Below are 18,804 nucleotides of genomic sequence, written 5' to 3'. Positions count from 1 at the left end.
TTTAGGCAAAATTGCATAAACTGTGTATGTTAGAGGAAACGCATACTAAAATGCTGATACATTTTTATGACTTTTTAAAAAAAGAATCTCCAACTGATGCAGAAATGTAGTGAAATGAACTTAAAATTGGGGGGGGGAAGAGAAACTGAGATACATCAAAATGGACAGCTTTGTCTAACCCTCCTTCCCTCACGCATAGCCAGCAGCCCTGTCTGTCATCCACTTTTGCACTTCTCTTTCTTCCCCCATCCCACTTGGTGTGCTTGAACCTTGCTTTTTAAGCCCTGCTTTCCAATCTGTCTATGCACTGTGCATGTGGGGAGCCAGTGCAGTTGGTGGCAGGGTGGGCAGGTGAGGAGACAATGGGCATGCTGCAGTGTTGAAGCCCACCTGAAAGTGGATTGAGGCCTACTGGTGGTCCCCAGCCCACAGCTTGAGAAACACTGCTCTACAAAGTCAGTAATTATCACCGTGTTGCAGATGTGAAGGCTGAGAGAGACTACGTGTGTGTGTTTGTTTTTCTATGATCACCTAGTGAGTTTATGACACATGAGATCTGAACCAGGGATTTCCTGGTTCATTCTGAATGGAATGTGTAAGACTGTGCTGTTGGTCACTATGTAGAACTAACTGTATTCAGTGTCTTAATGTGCTGTGCAACTATATAAATTTCTCCATTGCATTGTGTGTTTTTCCTAGGAGCGTAGTGTTTGGGTAATTGGCTTTTTTTAATGCTCATGCTGGCATGTTCATGCTGAACAATGGTTAGGAAACCCCAGTATTGCACAACTGCATTCAGAAGCAGAGTCTTCCAGGTTTATTAGTTTCAATGAGATTCCAGAAAACAACGTTCATTTTCCCTGTTAGGCACTGAGCTGGTGAAAGGCCCTCTCTGGCAGCCAAATTCTTTCTAGCAACTAATCAAGTGTTTTTAAAACCTCCAGAGAGACAAATTCATGGAGAACAAAGCTATCAATGGCTACTAGCCATGACAGCTATGTGCTCCCTCCACTGTCGGAGGCAGTACGCTTCTGAATGCCAGCAGCTGGGAATTGTAAGTGGGGAGAGTGCTATTGCACTCAGGTCCTGCTTGTGGGCTTCCCATAGGCACCTGGTTGGACACTGTGAGAGAAGAGATGTGGGATTAGAAGGATCTCTGGCCTGATCCAGCAGGGCTCTTTTTATTTTCTTATGCTCCAGTTATCTGTAGAGACAAGGAGATCCCAATGAGATGAAGTCACTAAATGTCACACACATAACTATTTGCTTAGCACAACATAGTAATACAGTGTTGCCAGCTTCTTCAGTCAGTCTGCAAACTCTGTTGAAATATAACTGATAGACATGAAGTATCATGTTTAACTCATTAAGATGTAAGCTTTTAAATCTACTTGCAACATTTCCTCAGTTAAGATATGTGGTAAAACTTGACCCCATTTGGTATTGCCTCTTTCTCCCTTTCTTTCCATGACCCCATTCTTTCCTCCTCCAACCATATACCCTCTCCTTTTTGACCCCTCCCTTTAAAGAGAAAAAAATTGTAACCTGCCCCAGGACCTTGCAGTGAAGGGTGAGAAAGAAATCAAATAAATAAATCAAATATAAATATAAAATGGGAATTTTAGTGATATGATATATGCATAGAAGTATATCTGCTATATATTTGGAAAGTTGTTTGCTTGCTATGCATTTGAACACTTCCTAAGATATTATAACCAAATTTTGCATGATGATTCCTGAGATCAAGCAACAGCTTTCTGTCTTTGGATATAATTGGACATCATTTTGAAGCATGATGTCATACTGAATCTTTCAAAACTGCACTGATTTTAACCATTGGTTTCAAAACTGTACTGATTTTTTGTACCCTGAACTAGGATCTGTGTTGATAGCATTTTTATCCTTTTAGGCTGTGCCACATTCTACCACTGAGGTTTCAATCCTGCAGGAGGAGTAAACACACTGAACGCAGTAGGATTTCCTTCTGAGCAAATGTGTGTTGGGTTGCAGCACCTTGACCTCCCTCTCAATGAAAGCTGATTCACGTGCTTACATCTTGCCTTTTAGCCTCTCTCTATGGTCCTTATCCATAACAAAAATATGTGAAGTGGGTACTGTGACGCCCTTCCCTGGCTCTCCCTGTCAGGTTCCTACCTGCTCGTGGCTACTGCCTGTCACTAGGCACCACCAGGGACTCTACCAGTCCGGACTGTCTTTTTTTATGGTTTCTCTCTCTGCTCTAGCACAGACCTCACCAGATCCCCCTGCTAGGCAGCACCACCAGTCACGTCCTATAACCAGTATTCCCAGAGACTCTGCCTGAGTCTCTCTCAATCAGGTTACCTCTGTGACTGCGTGCTGAAGCTTTCCCAATCCCTTTGATCTATATAGAATGCATATAATTCTGGTTTGCTCTGGATACTTGTGGTGTTATATTCTTCCCTTCACCGCTGCCACCAATTGTTACAGTTTCCCTTCAGCCTTGGTAAGTACCTTGCCCTTCCCTCTGGTCTGTATATTCCCCAGCCAAGGATCAGGCCTCCGGTAAACCAAAATAGTGTTTATTAAATATTAGAAATAACAAGATTACTTTATAAAGGCACATAAGCATATGGTTTCATCTATTCCTGTGATACTTGTCTTAGTATTAATCCGAACTCCACACTCTCCCCACATCCACCAACTCTCCACACAATCTCCTCTCAAAAACCCCACCAAACACCTCTCAAACAACCCACTAACGTCCACCCAGATTCAACTGTCATTCTTCCTTTTATACGCTCAGCCATTCTAACACTCAGCCAATCATCCAGCATTCTACTGCTCATTTACTCCCCCCTCCTCTTTCATTCCACTTACCACATATCTTCTATACAAACAGCACTTACCATATATACATTAATACAGGAACATCACAGGTACTTCATACTGAGGCTCATATATTCAAAGGCTCAGTTCATGCCTCTTGCATGAGTAGGCCTCCATGCTGAGCATCCACATCACAGATTACAATCATGATGTGTGTGGTGAGGTAAGCATGAACAGATCTATTATTGCTTTCTACACAAAGAGGTTTGTTGCAAGATAAACCTAGAGGTTGTGAACAAGCCCTGATGTTATTTCCTATTAAGGCTTGCCAGACTGATAATCTGGAGAAGGCTTATTAAAGGTGCAGCCCAACTCACCTTTCCACTGGGCTGGGGTGTGTTGGATGTTGTGGAGTGCCGACTGTGCCAGGCTCCATCAGCAGCAGCCCTTCGCTGCGGCAGACATGTGGCTCCACTAGGAGCCTGCCAACGAGGCCCGCTGGGGATGGCCAGCCCAGTGGATGGAGGGCCGGCTGAAGCCCCAAAAATGGAGTGTTCCATAGGTGTGGCATGAGATCCTCCTCGTGTGCAGACCCATCTCCCGGGTCCTGATCCCCCTTCAAAGTCCCCTGGCCAAAAGGCCAGTGCAGTAAAAAAAAAAAATTAAATTCCCATTGAGAATACAGGGAATGCTTACTCTCCAGGAGGCCTGTTTGTCAGAGACGATCCTTCCTGGCCAGGTTGTGTGCGTGGTTCCCAATGAAGCCAGCGTTCAGCAGGGCTGGCGAATCCCAAGCAGGAAGAGCATTCCGCGGAGCTTTCTGCCGGCACCACTTGGATTGCTCTGTAAGGGTCAGAAAATATATTAACATATATTATATATAATAAAGTATATTAAAAAGCATATTATATGGTATACTGAGAGCCAATGTAGTGTTATAAGTTACACAGAAATATGAAACCAACTCTTGCTTCTTGAGAGGTGGTTTTGTGCAATGTCGTTGCTGGCTTGGTGTCTGAAGTGATAAGACCAAAGCACTCTCTTTTAGAGCACTTCATTATACAGCCACAAGAGTGGCTGTATACTATAGTCAGCATGGATTTTTTGCATTCCACAATGTTAAACTGAAAATAGCCCCCATGCCATTCTGATGCTTGCCATGTGCTCATTTCAAAACAAAATCTTACAAAACTTGTACTCCTCAACTCAGAAACGCTTGCTTAACAACCCTCCAAATTTTCATGGCGATACACAAAATAGAGGGAGACAGAACTCTGTCAGAGTTCTCATAAATTGTTGACATTAATTAAAAATCAGCCATGTTCACAGAGTACCTGTAATCCTATTACTGACCTTACCCCATACTCTGATCGTCATCTTCTGCAGTTTAAAAGTTAAAAAAATGCCTGGCTGATCTTTAATTAATTTAGCACTGAACTCAATGATAATGTCGGGCATGCTCAATAAGAACCAAGTGTCAGTGTTCTAAAAGCCAGACTCACAGCTTCTGGGCTTGGCTAATCAGGGGGCCACACCCACACCAGACCTTTATTTCACTTGAGACAGTCATGGCTTTCCCCTGAGAATCCCCGGAAGTGTAGTTTGTGAGCAGTGCTAAGAGGAGACTCCTATTTCCCCTGACAGAGCTCCAGTGGCCAGAGTGGTTTAACAGCTAGCTGCTCTGATTGAAGCTCTGTGAGGGGAACAGGGCGTCTCCTAGCAACTCTCAGCACCTTCACTAACTACACTTCCCAGGATCCTTTGGGAGAAGCCATGACTATCTAAAGGGAAATAAAGGTCTGATATAGATGTGGCCAGGGACAACTATAGTTTAAATTTGGGTGGGAGGCTACATGTGCCTGCTGTAGAATGAAAAGGTGGGGGAAACCCTAAAAAAGAATAATACTGTTCACAATGTTTTCCTCTTGGAAAGTAAAGGGGCTTCCTGTCTGCCCAGTGCCCACCCATCCAATCTCCCCCCTCATCAGTTTCACCTATCTTAAACATGATTACACAGGAGTAAATCCCACTGAACTCAAAAAGCATGCAAATGATCAAACCTGTCCTTCCTCCTCCTCCTCCTTCCCTCAAGCCCCCTTTCTTTACCCTCCCTTTCCCTCCTCCATCCCCTTCCAATCCCCTCCTTCTTCCTCCTTTCCCTCCGCCTCCCCCATTGTCAGTTTTACCTATCCTAAGCCTGATTGTACAGGGGGAAATCCCACTGAACTCAATAAGCATGCAAATGATCAGACCTGCCCTGCCCTCCCCTCCTCCTCCTCCTCCCCCCTCCTCCTCCATCATCTCCCTTTTGCCCTTTTCCCTTCCTTCTGCTCCCCTCTCCCCTCCCTGTCCTCTTCCCCCTACTCTCCCCTCCCTGTCCTCTTCCCCCTACTTTCCCTTCCCTATCCTCTTCCCCCATGGTCAGTTTTACCTATCCTAGCCATGATCGCATGGGAGTAAATCCCACTGAACTCAATAAGCAGGCAAATGATCAGACCTATCTTTCCCCTCCCCTCTTCCTTCCGCCTCCTTTCTTCCTCTCCTTCCCTCTTTCTTCTTCCTCCTCCCCTGCCCACTCCAAGCCTCCCTCCACATGGCCAGTTTTACCTATCCTGAGCACGATTGCACAGGAGTTAATCCCACTGAACTCAATAATCATGGAAATGATCAAACCTCCCCTCCCCCCACCCCGTGATCAGTTTCACCTATCCTAAGCATGACTGCAAGGGAGTAAATCCCACTGAACTCAATAAGCATGCAAATGATCAATACATTCTCAGCAAACTTGTACAGGATCCCATTTCTTATCTCCCGTATTAAAATGCAGAGAAATTCAGTAATAGGCAAAAAACTTTGCGGTTTAAGAACATACCTATAGTCTACTGATATTTCTATCAAACATTAAAAAGCAGGGAAATTGGGCAGCTATAGTGAATGCACCAGGGGAGCAGGAGACCTGACCTCCTCTCTGAGATATTGTACTACCCTACAAATTTGTCAAAATGCACACACAATTTGGATTGGTCTTTCACAGTCCAATCCACTTGCTGTGTAGCTTGGAAGAATTTGGTAACATGTGCCTCTGAGCATATGGTGAGTGATGGCAACACCTGCTATTAGCCCAAATAACAGAAAGAAGACATGTGTTGTGCTGATGTTGTTTTAGCAGGGAGGAAGCAACAATATTAAAACAGGTTATATAGTTCAGATAGTCACTTTAAATATGTTTGATTTACTTTGCAATTTTAGTGAAGTTTCTTATAGTAAATAATTTTCTTTTGCTTCTGTTTCTGTTAATATGTGAAGTACAGCAACACTTTGCAACACTAAAAAAAGCTCCAAAAACAATTGTGGAATAATGGCACTGACTGCTCTGCAGAATAGTTTCCAATGGACATGAGGAGTGTCTCAGTTTGCACAAAGTAAAACAGTGCGAGGTGAAATATATTCTAGCAAAATTCTAGGTGTGCTCTATGTTTTTAATTGACCATGCCCACCTTTCCTTGTGGAGTAGTTAAGCATAGCAGGCTGAAAACATGCATCTTGGGCAGGCCAAGTTTGTTTTCTCCAACAGCTAGAGTCATTGCTTAAGTAGCAACTCACTGTAATTAAACTGTAGTTTCAGATTCGACTGTTAATGCATCCATAATAGAAACAGAGCATAATCTCCAGTTTGAAACACAAAAGGCTGTCTTCACCATCATATGACAGTGATCAATAAAAAATATTTGAAATTAATAAAAATAAATTTTCTAGGATGAGTAATGAGAGAAATATAGTTTTCTAGGTTTGATTCTCTGTACAAACAGTAGTAACAGAGAAGACGCAAAGAAAGAACACCAACAAACATACAAAAATGTAATTTTCCATCTTTGGAGATGGCAGATGTTGCCACCACTCACTATATGCTCAGAGGCACATGTTACCAAATTCTTCCAAGCTACACAGGAAGTGGATTGGACTGTGAAAGACCAACCCAAATTAAATTTGCATTTTTACAAATTTGTAGGACAGTACAGCATCTCAGAGAGATCAGGTCTTCTGCTTCCCTGGTGCATTCACTATAGCTGTCCAATTTCCCTGCTTGTTAAAGTTTGATAGAAATATCAGTTGGCTATAGGTACATTCTTAAACAGCAAGGTTTTTTGTCTATTAGTGAATAGGATCTGGTGGTTGGTACTGCTGACATTAATCTACTAATGATAATGTTAGTGGTCAGCTCAGGTGCCTTCCCACTTCCTGAAGTGTGCCATGGAGCAAGTGTAAATCAATCATATGTTTGTTGAATCTAGTTAGAACGTTCTTTTTTAAAAAATATTATCCAATGTATATATAGCATGCCTGAAGGCACTAGTTGAATCTGAGGCCAGTGGTAAAAAACTTTTTTGTATTTTATGGTGCAAGAGGGAAGATTGCATGTTTGAATGCTTTCCTGCTTGAACAAACAACCCTGTCAGGAAGCAGGGTGCATTGAAATATGTAGCTACAGCAAGGCCCTGCTCATACAGCGGGTTACATTCCGGATCCCTGCTGTAAAGCGAAAACCGCTGTAAAGCTGATCTCATTGACTTACATTGACCAAAATGGTGCCCGGCGGCAAAAAAACCACCGTAAAAGCAGAACAAGCGCTGTAAAGCAGGGCCTTTCTACAATTCACAACCGCTGTATTAGCGGAATGCTGTAAAGCGGGGCCCTACTGTACTTTATCAGTCAGTCTAGGCAAAAGTTTAACAGCTCATTTTGTCAACTGTATAAACTAGAACTAAGGGTACAGTAACGCGTTTTGCAAAATCTCACCTGCTTTTACTAAAGGTTGAGAGGGCAAAAGCGCTGGTGCAAAAGGGAAGTTTGGAAAATGACTGAAAACAGTAGAGTAGCTTTTAGAAAAGCTGAACATCATTGTGGGATGTTCCACGGAATAAGTGATACATCATACTTTTTAAAAATGGCACATTCTACCTGTAGACTGAAGAACTACAGTTTAGTATACTTCTACAGCATTCTGCTGCGTGTGCAAACCACGTCTCAGAACAGGCACCAACAGATGGCAGAATCCTGGACTGTACCATTCTAGGGTGCAGGAGAAATGCTGCATTTCAGAATGCTCCCCAACATTAAGGGTGGGTGGGATCCTGCCGCATGGAGTAAACCACCTTGTCGGTGAGAGGTGCAGCATAGCCCCCTCTTTTCATGATGTGTGTGCTTTTTTAGTTTTAGCATTTTAGCACCAGACACACTACCGTGTCTGCAGTGGCACAGTCCATTCTATCACCTCAGGACTCTACCACTTCATTCCGCTGGATATGCCTGCCCGATGTGACTGAGGGTTGTAGAGATGTCTTGGCGTGGTCTTCCGCGGAAGCAGGCGCGAAAGCCAGTTTCGTGCGTTTCTGCCATGGCTGAGGAGGAGAAGGACATCTATTCCACAGGGAGGAGTTGTGCTTCTGAAGCCTTACATTATCATTAGAACACGCGTAGGGAAAAGCGGGCTGTAGCCAATGAGCCTTGCTTCTGCGACGTCTTTCTGGTTTTTCTCCATTCATTTTTCCCGGCCGAGTCGAGTTCTCCTTTCTTCTCTTTTCCAGGGCCGCTGCACGTCCCGCCCCTTCATTGGTTTTGTCCCGCCTCTTACTCCCTGGAGAGGCCGCCCAACGCCCGCCCGCTTGCCTGGGCTGTTGCCGCCTGCCTGCTTGCCAGCTATCCAGCGAGCTAAGCAGGCAGCACTGCGCCTCTGTCTCGCCCGCCTGAGTCTCACGTTCAGTCGCGCAGACAGGCAGATAGGACCTCTCCCACCGCCCCCCCCCCCGAGCAGGAGCTTGTTGTACGCGCTTTCCTAACGAAGCAAGCGCCGCCGCCGCCAACCCGGAGCTGTAGCGCAGCGGACGCTCGAAGGGAGAGCGCGCGATCGAGCCAGGGGGGGACAGGCCGGCTCGCGGTGGGACTCTCAAGGTGAGTATGCAGCCTGGAGATGCTTCGCTGCCCTTCCCTTTCTAATTTGTGTATAAAATACGTGCAATAAAGGCCTGCTAGACTGAGGGAGTGGGGGACGAATCGGGATCCGCTGCTGCAGTAGCAGCTGATGCTGGAGATGCAAGAGGGGTGGAGGGTGTTTTTGCTGCTGCTGACGCCTCCTTCAACCCTAACGAGGCCTGGACTTTGCTTTGGTTTCGCTGCTCTGCCGTCTGTGTAGGCTGCGAGAGGAGCCTGGAGACGTGCAAACCCACCCAAGCTTCCCTTAGCCAAGTTTTCAGGGCGATCATCTTTGCTGCTTCTTGGTGTGTGTGTGTTTGTTTATGTGTTTGGTTGCAGGTGATTAGGGCCTCTGGGATTTGGCTCCCTCTTTCTTTATCTCCCCCCCCCCTCGCATTTCCACATTTAATACTGACCTTTTTCGTTTGTATTTTCATGCTGTTCCGCCCCCATATGGTATCATTAATGCCTCTTGCTAGGTAAGCATAGGCTGGATGGCTTGTCAGAGCAGGGAAGAAATGTTTTTTTCTACAGTTTGCAAAGTGCTTCTGTTCAATCCCTGGTTATTCTGCAAGGAAGTAAATAGAGGGGAATTTCTGTACTTTTGGTTTTGACCGATTTTGTTAAAACAATACAGTAATTATCTGGGGGGGGTTCCCCATCGGGACTGGCTGGCTGGCACATAGTAGAAAATGCATTTCAACATGCAGCAGTTGTAAGGCAGGCAGCCTTTACACCATCACTGGCTTAACTGTAGATGTCAGTAGATGCCCTGACGTGATGTTGGATGCATATCCACTACAATGATGAATTTTTACTCTCCCTTCCAAAGAGGCCAGAGGAGGGCTTCCTGTTTGTTTAGAGAATGCATTTAGTGCAGTTAGAAGTCGTAATGTAGACATCTCCCCTCCATCTTTTAAATTAATGGTACAAACATTCTGTTCCTTTAATGCCTTGTGGGTTGTAGGATAGGAAGAGTGGATTTTTGTTTCTGTCTATGATATTGGATGAAGAACTGACGTGTGCATCTTGGTGCTTTTTAAAAAGATCAACTGTATCCAAGGTCCAGTGTCTTCCCTCTCCTTCTGCCCCCCTTCCAATGTTGTCTTCAGAGACGTAGGCTGCTGTGGACTCCCCTCCAGAGGCTAGTGTAAAGCCACCACACACCACTCCTATGTTTGTTCTTGCCCGACATACAGAATGTAGAGCGGTTTCACACATTCATTCCCCAGTGATGTTAATGTAAAGGAGTGATTACAGATCAGACTGATTGCTGATGGTGTTTTTATATTGCCTGAGACTGACATTACTTCAAATACATCACCTCACATTCAGTTAGGACTCATGAAGATCTTGAGAAATCAAGTAGTGTACACATGCAAGTATGGACCGGCACACAGAGTTGGAAAGGAGGTTATTGATCACCTGTTCTGCCCCTTTCCTACTTCTGCGGCTGGAATCTTATATGTGAATAATCATCATGTGTTTGGCTAGGTTTTTTTTTTTACAACCCCCCCCCCCGAGATTGTACAACCTCACTTAGATCACTTGTCTCAGTATGGAGCAACTCTTAGAGTCAGTGAATTTTCCTCCTATTTTACCTAAATCTATTTCTCTGTAATTTAAAGCATCATGTCCTGTCTTTGGTGGAGAGGCACATTCTGTTCTTTCTGGGACCCTTTTAATTATTTGAAAATGGGTATAACTCTTTGTCCCAGTAATCTTCTCTTGTTGAGGCTGGACAGGAGGACAAAAGGGGTGAAGTAGGTATAATATTGTCTTTAAGATCAGATGTGGGAAACAGCATTTCATATGTTTAGTCACCTTCTGTTGACTCATTTGCAAGACTACACTGAACATTACTAGTCCAAAACCATTTTGACTAACCCATGTGTACTACCATAATTTGTGGCCTAAAATGAAACACATACACACAATTTTTTGTGAAACTGTTCTGCCTGGTTGCCTAGGAAGAATCTTATACATCACAGGCAACCAGACAAGTAACTTCTTTGAAGTGCTGCAAGGGTATAATAATACTTCAGTATGAAAAATATTACACCACAGATTTTAGTAATGGGGTGAGTGGCCAGATGTCTCTTTCTGTATAAAAAGGGAGATCTAACCATTAATTGAAGGATATATATATAGAGAGAGAACCTGCACATAACACAGACAGTGTGGAGAGGTAATCCAGACCCACCCACACCCCTTGCCATACACATACACAGGCCCTCCCTTAGCATGTGCAGGGCCCAGGGCAAAAGCATAGTTGGGGGGCCCCCACATTTGCTCCGGGTCACCGTCTTGGTCTTGGCTGAGTCGCCGTAGGTGCGCAGGCACCAGTTCTGGAACTGCCGTCTCAGCTCGCTGTCCGCAGGGCGGCTACCACTTGCTGACTGCAGCAGGAGCAGCAATGGCGGCGGCGGCTTCGGCATGGCAGGCGGGTGGGCAGGCGAGCGAGCCCCTGTCCTGGGCAGAGAGAAAGAGAGCGAGTGAGCACTGCGCCCTGCCTGGCATGGCGAAGGCGAGCAGGCAGGAAGGGAGGAGCCGGATGGTGAGCAGATCGCCAAACTGCCCCGCTTCCTGGTGCCTAGGGGCGGCTCTGCGCATACATAATCCTTGCCTTATACTTGTCTCTTACGTCAGGACTCGCATGTGGTGTTGCTTTTATCTTTTAAAAATATTTAATGGCAACATACATTTAATAGTAATGTAAAGTTGACACTTTTTTCCTTGGTCTGTGCATTCTGAGGGTGTGTACCTTGGGAGGTGTGTGCTAATTATTGTGATTAGTTTTCTGCAAAGGTTAAAGACATGGGTGAGCTGTCAGAGATTGTACTTGCATTGTGTGGTTGGCAGGAAGGAAGATGTAAGCACTAGTATTGTTAGAAGTTGTAATTTACAGGTATGTTGCCAAGTGTCTGAATAACAGGCTGCTGGGCAACGTGACATAAAGATTATGACTTCTGTTTTTCTCCATGCAATTATTTATTTTGAAAATCCATGTTATACTCCTGGCTTAATAGCCTATGTTGTAGTGGCAGCAAAGCACAGCAGGGTGTGTGTTTTATTGTGCAATAATGTTTGGTGGCGGAAAGCTGTTCCTTTTTACTTTGGTTCTTGCAACAGACTCTGGGGTTCGGTGCTGGACAGCATCTGTGTGCTGTGCCATCTTGCAACATACAGTACTCTGCAACATCAGCACTGATGCTCTAAAACTTTGCTTTTGTTCTGCAAAGCTCTCTTTCTGTTGCCTAGCGGATCTGAGAAGACTGGGCCTGCTGAAAACTGAGCATCATATATGAAAAGAGAAGGTTGGTGGTTGTGGGGAGGCCTGCAGCCCAAAATGTGGGTGATTATTTCAAAATCTAAAAGTGATCATCAGCCTTCCTCACCTCTTCAGTTGCTGGTCTTGTGCATATCTTCTCTCTGTCATTTCCTTCTGAAACCTCAATCTCATTTTCTTCTCTTAGGCCTTTATGTCAATTCCTTTTTCCTACCTTGACCACTACACCTGGGGGTTTTTTTGGGGGGGGTGTATGTGAGTGCAGGTAATCTCAATAGCAGCTTGCCCAATGGGGCGGAGCTGCAGTGGTAGCTTCCCAGCAAGTGTGTCACTGCCACTTACTGGTAGGGAGAAGGTGGTGGGGAGGTTGGTTCAGGTGCACAAGCAATCACACTCTGCTTGCTACTGGAGAAGGTGCAAAAATACACTGCGTTACAATGTCTGAAGCAAGAAACGAGGCTGCAGAACTAGGTATCGCACCACTACCAGGCAAAAAAGGGGGGAAAAGGGGGTGGGGAAGAAACTCCAGGTGCTACAAAATGTTGTGGTCCAGCACTTTTATTTAGCAACAGTCTGACACACCAGAGATACTGGAGTTTTTCTTCCCTTCTTTTCTTTTAAACATTTTGATTTAATAGTAATAGCTGGCCTGCTTTACAAAGTTTGTTGTAAGGATAATTGAGAACTATATAAAAAGTTCTTCAGCCATTCAAAAATTTCTATATATAATCTGTTTCCAACCTGAGCAATGTTGTTACAACAGCTTCTGTGCATGAAGGGGGCAATGGCTTGCAGGTCTGACCACCCAGTCCTAGGATTTAACTGCAGCAGCAGATGAGTTAGGGTGGAGTTGGCAGTGTGATGTCATAAAACACCTGTGTTACAGTAACCTATGCTCTAGTTTAGGATTGTGGTACAGGTGCTGGAGGAGCAAGTAAGGTTTCCAGGGGTCAAGACAACATTTGCTTCTGTGTTTTAGAGTATGACGTTTGTAGATGTAGGAGTAGAGGCCACTGATAAAAATAACACCATGGTGGGCCTGTTTGTTGCTGTGCCAACAGAACTTTGTGATACAATTGCATTGTAATTAGAGGTTGGTGTTGAAAGTGGATGGGATTACATTAGTTTGTAGAAAACCTGCTTATGTTCCATGCTGTAGCTGTACCACATGGCACCATGGATAATTCAAGTTAGGTCAGTGTAAGGCTACCATTTAGGGAGGATGAGGGAATGGCCAGTTACGCCCTCTGTGATTTGATTATGTCTGAGGAATATCTGTATCTGTCGCATTTACATCTATTGTTATAAATGTCCTATTACCCTTTAGCATAAAAAGTTTGACTTGTGTTGATAACAATGCTATTACTATTGAAGTATGAAAGTATAGAAAAAATCTCAAAAATATACAGCTTTTTCACATTTTAATCTTGAAACAATTGAAGAATAGGACTTTAAATGTTGGTGAATATTGCTCTCTGTTAGTGATACACATTCTACATATAATGAGTGGTTTTGTATATGTGGCTATGATGAAAATATGCTGCTCTAGTTTCTTTATTGTCCATTGTACAAAGACCCAAGGATCTGAATCTCATTAACAATCTGGAGTTTACAAAGGCTGAATAAACCTGTTACCTTCTTGCCAGCATAGATGTTTTCATAACTTACAGGACAACTTTATTTGCTAAAGCCATGAAATACCTGGGAGATAAGGAGCTGACAGATAATGCTATTCCTTGTGCTGGAGGCCAGCTGACATAATGGCATTTTATTTTAGTGACATGTTGTTTGGATATACAAGGCATCCAAATGGCTACCCTCTACTGAGGCAATTTGTGTTGACCTTTGGTTAAAACAAGTAAATAAAATAGGGGTGAACTACTGATGTAGCTTACTGCTTTCCCTATGGAAATCTTGAATGGCAGGTCTCTGGGCTGCGGGGATATGCCTTGTCTGGTTTCTTTAAATAAAAGTGTAAATGTACTGCCTTCAAGTCGATTCCGATTTATGGCGACCCTATGAATAGAGTTTTCATGAGGCTGAGAGGCAGTGACTGGCCCAGGGTCACCCAGTGTGCTTCATGGCTGTGTGGGGATTTGAACTGTGGTCTCCCAGGTTGTAGTCCAACACCTTAACCACTACACTACAAGATCAGCCTCACAAGCCCTTCTCTCGGTCCCACCGGTTAAAATAGCTAGGCTGGTGCGGACCAGAGAGAGGGCTTTCTCGATTGTGGCCCCCACCCTCTGGAACTCCCTTCCTCTTGATCTTCGACATACTCCCTCCCTGACAGGTTTTCACCGAGCCTTAAAAACCTGGCTATTCAGGCAGGGCTATGGGATTGGGGAGGGTTAGTTTTATGATGTTTTAATTGGAAACTGATTTTAAATTGACTATGACTGTGTTTTATTTTGTATATTGTATATGATGTATTGTTTTTTATTGTAAGTCGCCTAGAGTGTCCATTAACCTGGACAGATAGGCGACCAATAAATAAAATTATTATTATTATTATTATTTATTATTACACTTAATAAGCAGGAGCAAATGTTTCAACTCTTGTAACTTTGTATTTAGTGTTCTGTGCAAACCAGAGATGGGGAAGACACCCCAAATGTAATTGGAAGTTGAGTACTCAAGATGCACTCAGATATGGGCAGGGATGGATGGGTGAACCCTATGTATCATGGCTTCTCTTTTTTTACGATCATCACATCTTTGCATTGGTTTGTTATATTTTTTTAAAAAGCCCTTTTGAAAACTCACTGATGTTTTCATTTGTGTTTCTCCTAATTCACATTTTTGTATGCAGTTTTGCATAATATACATATTTTTTGCAAGCAGCTTCCCACAATCTAATGCATTTCTGTTTATTTTCATTCCTAAATGCATTTTTATGCACACCTTTTGGTTAGAGAACTGGAGCACAAAATTTGGAAAAGTGCAAATTTCAAAAGGTAGCTGTATTTTGGTTCTCTTATTGTTTCAGTAAGTGTAAATTAGGCAGGCTCGCATTCAACCAAACCATCCCTAGATATGAGTATTGTGTATGGATGTTTTTAATTACAGATTAATTAATTAACTAAAGAATTAATTAATTACAAATATGCAGGTACAAGACAAAATGCAGCTGTTCCCCCTCCCTCTCTCTCCTCCCCCTTGTAACCAAAACTGTTCAGGATTTACATAAATTTCTGCTTGAGTGATTTAAGTAATTATAATGGTCATTTCTGCTCAAGCAGCGCCTCCCCCCTTTAGAATGCTTAGTGCAACACCTTGTGGTTGGGAACAGGATTAAGAAGCTTTATACAAAGCACCAGGAACTCAGTTGTTGAGAGAACTTTTTACCGCAGCCAACTGTACGATTCTTAAAATTTGAGCTTCTAATTAAGGTTCAAATTGTTCTGCTAGAACTATTATGGATTTCACTGCATTTCCATTTTCATTGGCAAATATTTCCATTTAACCTGGTGTATGTTAGCCTTTTCCAGGGAATTTTGTGAAAGTAGTAATGGATCCTGATGTGCAACAACATACTACAAATGTTGACTACACCTCTGCTCTTAAACCATGCCCTGTAGCAAAAAGAATTGCATTGTACAACTGGATCTTGGGAGACATGTACAAACCATTTAATAATTGGAATCTGTTGATCTTTAGTTATGTGTCATAACTGGGAGCCAAATAATGTTCAGGAAAATTTATGTTCAGGAAAATAAATATAATTTCTGTACAAGAAGGAACTAGAAGCTCAGGAAGAGTAATTTCATTTTCCAGCTTATTGCTGTTCCTCAGAAGAAGGCTCCTTCAGTGATTTGTCTAGCTTGATCTTTGGCAATGCCATTATACAGATGAGGTTTGTTTTTCTGGTAGTTTTTTGGGGTATTTTATTAATTGAAACGGGCTCTTCATGTACATCTGCTTTTTGAAATATTCTACAGAAAATATCTTGGAAACATCACAAGTTTGGAAGTAAAAAAAATTCTATAGTAGATGTCACTTTTAATATTGGAAGTGTATGATCTCTTTTATGGATTAGGCCAGAGTTTAGGCTATGTGCACGCTAGTTGCTTCAAAAGCAGCAAGACTGTTTTGTCTGGCTGTGGTTTCACATGTATTTGCCCACAGCTGGACACATCTCCCTTCCCCACCACTGATTAGGACCACAAAGCATTGGGCCAATCGCTGTGTTTGCCTGAGCCTACAGCAAAGTGTTTTCATTTCACACCTGGAGTGGCAATGGGGTTGATGGCCAATCGGTTTTGAAGTCTGTGTGAAGCTGTCTTCAAGGTGAAGCGTGCTGGAGCAGCAACGTCTGAGATTTTGGTGTAAAAGAGGATGGAGTTTGACTAGTATTGTTTGTTCCCGGGTTCAGAAAACGGAGGTGGAGATGGACTGAAGCCAGCACAACCACAGATGTGTATGTGTCCTTAGGGGCTTGCCAGAAGACCTGGTTTTGGAACCTAGACTGGCACTGAACATCTACAAATCAGTGAAGGGAGATTTGTTATTTGCAGTGGAGAAGGGGTGGAGCGGATGGAGGGAGGTACTTAAATCTTTTCCTGCTTGTCACTTCCTGCTGCAAGGCACTCTCCTCAGCGTAGTTCTGTGTGTGTGTGTTGTGGGAAAAAGTGAGGTAGGGAGAAGGTTGCAGGGGGTGGGGGAAAGCAGTAGGTGAGGGAAGGTTTAAGCACCTTTCTTCCCTCCCTTCCATTCATTTCTTCTCCATTGCAAAATTACACCTTCATATGCTGCTTCTGAGATACAGGCCTGCTGCCAAATTTCCGGTCAGTCCTGTTATGTGACTAAAGTGAGTGTTGGGATATATTTTGAAACTGGGGGAAGATGGAATTGTGTTATACTGGGCCATCCATTTATAATTACAGTAGGGGAAAGGGGAAAGCCACTTCACTTATGTGTCTGGATGCTATTGTATGGTGATAAGCACTTTAAGTGCCAGATTGATGGTTGACTTCCTTTGCCTGAAAAGGTGGAAGAGGGAAAGCATAAAGAGATGAGCCCAGTGTAAGGAAAAATGAAATAACTTGGGAAAGAAACATGCATTATTCTACCAGGAAATTCCACTGCTCCAGTAGACCCTTTCCCATCAACTTCCTAGGCATAGTGCACAATATGTGATAGCACTGAAATATTCTGATGCGTTGGGCAGTGTAGCTAATCTGCCCTTGGAGGTATCTTCTGTGCCTTGGAACCTTAAAATCTGTATGGTGATTGGTTGAGCAATGAGATTTCCGTGTGTATTTCTATTTAAGGTAGTAATCATAATAATATGTGGCACGTGATACACAGCCCTGTTGCTGAGGCATAATGGATGTTTCAACTTGCAGAAGCTGACCACCAGATAAGCAGACAGAGCTATGTTGTACAAGGCTGCAGCTGAGATACCTTCTCAGCCCCTTTCCCATATAATTTGATAAATCTTGCATTGGTAGGAAATTGTTGTAAATGTAACATTTGATGGCAATTTTGCCTTTGATGGCAATATTTGCTACCAGCACATGGTTTCAATGCTGGAATCAGTGGATCAGTTTTGGGGTAAGGGGAAATCTTGATTTTTTTCTAACCATTTCTAGGTTGCAGTCTAAAACATTTTTTTTCACCAAAGGTAAATAGATTTCTTTCTTTCTCCCTTGCATAGTTCTGTTGTATTTTCAAGAGAAAAAAAACTCCTCAGTTTGTGTTGAAAATGTGCCTAGGGGCCTAACAAGTAGATCAGTTAATGTAGCGGAAGAAAACATTTTTCATGGCCTCCTGTTTCTGACTTATATTTTAATCAAACTCATTTTGCAGAAAATGTACTCAGAAAGGGCCCTTGAAACAAAATTGTTTTGTAGCTCTGGAGAAGAGGCCTAGTTCATACATCACATTAAGTCAAACCAGGCTATTTCTTAGTTTGGAGAGGCCAGGTTTGAATGTCATGCTAAGCCAAATCTTGATTTAGCCCAGCAGTAAAAAGGACTGGGGAGGGGCAGCTACACGTTTTTTTTCTGGGAGCCCATGTGTTCACATTAAGTCAAAATCTTAGCATGATGTGTGAGTCATGCCATTGTTACTGCAGCCTCTGATGAAGTAGGTTAGAGTGAATCTGTCACACTGACCCAGCACAAACTGTTGAACACCATCGCTGTGACACAGTGAAGACTGATGTGAGACTAATGGACAGATTGTCGTGATGGTTGACACAGAATATGTATTTCTTTCTTGTTGATGGAAATAATGTTTACCTTTGTAAATCTAGAAGATTTTATATGCTCAAAAGACTGTTACAAATTATCATTCTACCTTTAAATATGAACATCCTGTAACAACAGTAAATTGTATGTAATTAAGGCTGTAAATTTGTTCCCTACTGAACAGTGGTTCTCATACTGCGTTCTGGGAGAACCTTGGGATTCTTTAGATCTTTATCAGGCTATCCTAATTGGGAAGGTGAAAAATAGCATACAGGCTGAAAGATAGCTCATCTGACATTACCAACTCTTCTTGTAATACTCAGTGACATGAGGGGTACTAGGCGTGTTCTGGGGTGTACTCTTAGCGCATACAAGGCAATAAGGCCCAATCATTTTGGCCAGAACTCACTGTGAATGGACTGTGCATCTTACAATATGCCATGGAATTCTATTCATACAAAAGGGTCGGCATACCAACCAATTAACCGAAAATATATGATTGGACTACCTATTGTTTCCCCCTTTAGGATGCACACCTTAACA

At 43.2% G+C, this 18,804-nt stretch overlaps 1 protein-coding gene across 1 annotated transcript in view; it reads left to right on the top strand.

Moving 5' to 3' along the window:
* Positions 1-8,154: 8,154 nt before the first annotated feature.
* C6H1orf21 (chromosome 6 C1orf21 homolog) overlaps positions 8,155-18,804 on the top strand; it is a 217,946-nt gene continuing 207,296 nt past the window's right edge. Inside the window, exon 1 of the mRNA XM_061634049.1 lies at positions 8,155-8,757. The gene's annotated coding sequence lies outside the window, so the exon portion shown is untranslated. The remainder of the gene's footprint in view (positions 8,758-18,804) is intronic.

This window comes from Rhineura floridana, chromosome 6, assembly GCF_030035675.1.
Source record: "Rhineura floridana isolate rRhiFlo1 chromosome 6, rRhiFlo1.hap2, whole genome shotgun sequence".
Classification (NCBI taxonomy): Eukaryota; Metazoa; Chordata; class Lepidosauria; order Squamata; family Rhineuridae; genus Rhineura; species Rhineura floridana.
Note: the sequence above shows the minus strand (reverse complement) of the source record. Positions and strands in the feature narration are given on the sequence as shown.